Source organism: Tupaia chinensis, unplaced genomic scaffold, assembly GCF_000334495.1.
Source record: "Tupaia chinensis unplaced genomic scaffold, TupChi_1.0 Scaffold000223_1, whole genome shotgun sequence".
NCBI lineage: Eukaryota > Metazoa > Chordata > Mammalia > Scandentia > Tupaiidae > Tupaia > Tupaia belangeri.
The window spans coordinates 105,433-110,603 of NW_006159698.1; the positions used below are offsets into that span (position 1 = coordinate 105,433).

Consider the following 5,171-nt stretch of genomic DNA (forward strand, 5'->3'; position numbering starts at 1 on the left):
TGTGTGTGTGTGTATATACACCTCTCTATATGTTTGTGTGTGTGTATATATATATATATATATATACACTTTTCTATATGTGTATGTATATATATACCTCTATATATGCATGTGTGTGTATATATACACACCTCTACATATATGTGTGTGTGTATATATGCACCTCTATATATGTGTGTGCGTGTGTATATACACTTCTATGTATGTGTGTGTGTATATACACACCTCTCTTTCTCTCTCTCTCTATATATATATCCATATATATATACACACCTCTATATAAGCACAATTACAGTGCTTTTGCTTACCTCCTGTAAGTCAAGTCTAGATTACTTACAAGCCATCTTGGCATCAGATACAAGCAAAAACGAAAATAAAAATTTCTTCGGCATCTCGCTCCATGAAGCACGGTCCTGGCAGCATCACAGCTGACTGTGTTCTTAAATAAAGTTGAACTGTTTCTAACATCTAGTGGATTTTTGTATTTTATCTAGGTTGCTACAACTTGAAATTTCTCAGCGTCAAGAGAAATTGCTGCTCTTTTAGAATAGTTTAATTTCTACTGGTCAGCTACTGATAGTAATAGAGAGATCTGAAGATGCAATTATTTGATGAATTATAATTAAAGTGCTTTTGCTGAATGCGTAACACATACAGATGAATGAGTCTTTGACATACTCCTCCCATCCCTGCAGCAGGGCCACCAGAACTTGCACTGGTTGGCTCGGGCTGGTGACAGAAGGGTGCTGGCCTGTGTGCGGGTGACCTGACACCCTGTGACCCCGGGCAGTGCTGAGGCTCTGCTCTCTCATCTGAGAGCTTATGTTTAACCCCTTCCATACCAAAATGATCCAATGATTCATAGTGACCCCTTGCTTACATGTATAATTTCTATGATTGCACTGCTACATTAATTATCTGCCAGCATATATAGCAAATTGTAACCTAATTTCATGTTTGTTTGCAACCTACTTTTGTGTCTCCACCAATTATAGCAGCTTAGCTTTCAGCCAATCACAGGCTGCAAACTGCACGAACATATAAAAAATAAGGCAAAGGCACGGGCTGTATCCAATCAGGCTGTTTCTTGATGTTACTGATTTTTTTTTTTTTTTTTTTAATGGCTGCATTGCATTGCTGGATGGAGTTCCCTGAACCTTCAGGGACTCAAGGTGCTTCCCAATTCCTGGATTGTTTCTTCACTCACATGGATGCTGCTACATTTAATTTGCCTAAAGTGTCTTTATTAACAGCATCACACTAAAGATCAAAATCTCCTACTATCAGTATTTTCTTGATGAAAAAATGCAAAAGCAAGGTTCTGAACCCATGACAGTCACAAGCATGCATTTCACGGCTCTCCGACCATGGGAGCAGCTGACCATGGGCTGTTGTGCCCTGTTGTGAAATTCTCAAAAGACCACCAACCAAGGGGCTGATTCTGATGCAAGCACACAAGGGTCACTTTTATTCGGGCTCGAGCCAGGACTTTCACTCATTACCGACATAGCAGATTGGAGTCAGAGCTGCAATTGGGCTGATTTTTGTATGGCTGTTGGGGGGTGGAGGGTGTCGAGGGGTGCTGAGGAATGCACTCAGGCAACTATACATGGGCTGTAGATTACAAGAAGCATAGTTGTCTTTTACTGATTGGTCGCCAGACTGTTAAGTTGGGCAAGAAAGTTACTTTAGGTCTCTGGTATTTCTTTTTTCTCATTGGTCAGCCCCAGTGGGGTGACAGTCTTATGACCTTCTACGTGATCAGCTCACCTCCTTGAAATGGCGCCGATTCTCGGTGAGAAGGGTTTAACCAAATGGAGTCGCCCCGTAAAATGGACTCAGGGCCATCCCTTGGGGCATACTTCTGTGCTGTGCTGAGGCTTGACTCAGCTGCTCCCAGGAACTGCTCCCCACTAGCTACTGAGCAAGGCAGAGCGTCTCGGGGCTCCTCTGCCAGCCTAAGGCATCCCAAGGCTCTGCTGCATCTGCTGTGCAGTTGAGGAAGCCTCTGCCCAGGTCTGTCTCTCCTTTACTCAGAGTCATACTTGCAGCCTTGACCTGTTCTCTTCCTGCCTCCAAGCACACAGATATTTTCCCTGATACACCTCTGCATAAGTCTCATTTTGCATCTGAACTAGATTAAGTAGAATTTAACCCGAGGAGCATTTTCTGAAACTTTGTTTATCCATGGCCTGGTAATAGGGCAGAGTGGGCAAGAGAGCGTGTCCTGTTTGACCCCCACACGTTCCATTCCGGGAAACAGTGACAGCCCCAGGATGGAGAGGCTTCCTGTGCCGTACTTACTACAGTGGCTGCTGGGTTCCTTCTGGGCAAAGCTTTTAAAATCCTCATTATTTGAAATAAGTACTTAAAGTTTAATTACATATGATGGTCTTAGTATTTTATTTTTAAAATATCTTTATTTTTCTCTATAGAACAAATGTGACATATTTGGTCATTGACAAGAAAAAACATGTTTTCTAAAAAAGCATAGTTTTTAAAAAATGGTTATAAAGGCATCAACAAAGGAGAGATTAGGGAGGAGGGCATTAACCAGATGATTAATATTTTTGACAGGAGGTCGAACATTGCATAAAGTGCTGAGGCCCAGTGTAAGGAGAAATAGAAAATACCATGTGCTACTCTCTAAATGCAGATTTTTTTTCCCCTCCTGAGAAACCCTAAAACTGATGGTGCTTAAATATAATGTATCCAGGAATCTTCTTGGGAGCTTATCAAAACTGGGGATCCCAGGAGGAATCCTGATTCGGCAGATCTGAATTATCACTACGTTTATACTCGAGAGTGCGCACAGCTGTGCTCTAAGTGCTCTGGGTTGGTCTGATGTGGGTGGCCTATGCACGGTCTGTGAGTTGGCTTGTCAGGAGCAGGTTTGCCTCAGGGTGGGCCAAGGCAGATGATAGATTAAAGGAGACCTCCTGAGCCCTGAGCCCACCTGGAGGGAAGGGTCCCAGAAATGAGCTGTTCATGTTTTAAAAAATGTTTTAAAAACTAAAAAGATTTCAAGAGACTTCTAAAATTTTCAAGGATAACTTAAACAGTAATGTCTTAAAGGAGCTATTTTTTTCCCACTGATTATCATCCTCCTGACAAACATTTTTCAATCTTCTCCACTGCAGAAGTAGGGTAACAGCCGCAGCTACTTCAGTGGGTGGCCACAAAATGAGATGAGCTACGCAAAACCACGAGCACAGTGCCTCGTACTTTACTCAGCAGGAGCCAGCCTTGTGAAGGGCAGGGTAAGTACTCTCAGTTCTGTGGCTGCGGGGTTTCTGTTGTGACTACTCAGTTCTGCCATTGAAGCAGCCGCGGCAGTAAACAGATGTGTGCAGCACAAAAACTCGATTTAGAGAACAGTTGGTGGTCTGGATCTGCCCACAGGCAGTGGTGTGGAACCCTGCCGTAAATGCTTGCCAAATCTTTTACTAATATAATAGTGTTATGTAATCTTTATTAACTGGCAAATAATCAATTTTTAATCAAGAACTAAATATACACACCTGCCATTTTTCAAACGATTTTGCTTGTAAGAGCAATGAAAAAAAAAAGTCTTTCTGTAAATGGTGGCGCCACATCCGCGAATATTACAGGAAACGTTCCCACTGTCACAAACGGTCACCACATTGCTCTAGGCCCTTGCAAGAAAAATCCAGGCCCCAGGTCACAGAGGCATTGGGGGAATGGGTTAGAAATTTGCTGAAATCCTCAAACCTCTGTCCTTTACCCTGTCTTCAAAGTGCCTTCTGGGCTCATGGGCCAACTTAGCTCCCAAAACACAGTTCCTGGGAAGGGCTGCTCCAGGGAGTGTTCCGGGCCAGATGTTTATCTGCCGTGTTTGCTCAGTGACTGCCGACATTGAATGGCTGTTTTCGATTCTAAGAACATGTTTGTCTCTCCTACAAACGGAATGTTTCCTTCTATCAGATGATGAAGATTACACATTGTGTAGCTTTTTGCTGTGGTTATCTGTAAGTTTAGGCTCGGTCATGATATGGTTTTCACTTAGAAGATATATTTTTCTTCCTCAATTCTTATTTTTCCAAGGTTTTAACGGTTATCTTAAATGTTATTGCATATTTAGGTTTCATTAAAAAGGCCTGCAACTGCTTTTTAGATCTAGCTGAAATACAAACCAAAAGTTACAAATAAAATTAATCAGATCTTATTTGCAATCAGCTTGTTTTCTACGTAAAATTCCTTCAAAAGAAGCATCTATGTGATTAGAACGGAATTAAACTATTAATAAGTGCTTTATCAATAATGGAGGTTTTTGTAGATATGTATATTATGGAGCAAGGTTGTGATCTTCAGTTCTAGAGTCCAAAACAGTTGGGTTTCAATCCCAGCTCCAAGGCTAGCCGTGAGATCCCGGTCCGGTCACCCGTGTGCTCTGAATCCGTCCCATCACTTGTAGAGTGGATATAATGGCTACACTCCTGTCATGCAGTCGTGTGGAATTGAATGAAATCTAACACGAAGTGTGCAGGCAGCCCAATGCCCAGTCCATGCCAAGTGCTCCATTTATGAGCATATATATTAGCTACATAGTACCACATGCTTATTTGAATTTTTCTAGCAGTGCTTCTGTCAGAGCAGTGCTCAGCTTCCAGTATGAGGCCCTAAAAGTTGGTCCAAGTGTCACCCTGTTTTCTAAATCTGTCCTCTCTGTCATTTCTCCCTCTGCTATTACTGAGTGATTCGCCAAGCAAGTGGAGCATGCTGACGTCTGAGCATTTTGTGACTGAACAGAGTCTGGGTAGAAAGGCCACCAAGAACATTGCTCGGGAGTTTTAAATATTTGCCCCCAATGTAAATGGTCTGGTCATTGAAACCATGGGACTTGCTTTTCATCCCGTATGACTGTGTAATTTTCTTCTTTTGGCCAGGGGGTGCACATATGTGGACATGCATGGCCGTGCATATGAGACAGAGACCATGAGAGAGAAAGCACTCCCTCACAGGGTCTGGTCACGCCACAAGCCTGTTGCCCAGTTCTCTATCCCATTAAGACCCTGGGCATCTACGTGTGCTTGGTTCGTATTTCTAACCACCAGGTCCAGGATACTAACTCTGGTGGGCCATGTGGGAGCCGGCATCCTCACACGGTAGTCACCCTCCATGCCTCAGGGCCAGCTCAAATCTGCTCTTTC

General features: G+C 43.0%; 1 long non-coding RNA gene across 2 annotated transcripts in view; it reads left to right on the top strand.

Moving 5' to 3' along the window:
• Positions 1 to 5,096, top strand: part of LOC114007721 (uncharacterized) — a 14,013-nt gene extending 8,917 nt beyond the window's left edge. For both annotated transcript variants that reach the window (XR_003549304.1, XR_003549305.1), the window contains exon 3: positions 3,141 to 5,096. This is a non-coding gene — a long non-coding RNA (uncharacterized LOC114007721). The remainder of the gene's footprint in view (positions 1 to 3,140) is intronic.
• Positions 5,097 to 5,171: the final 75 nt, after the last annotated feature.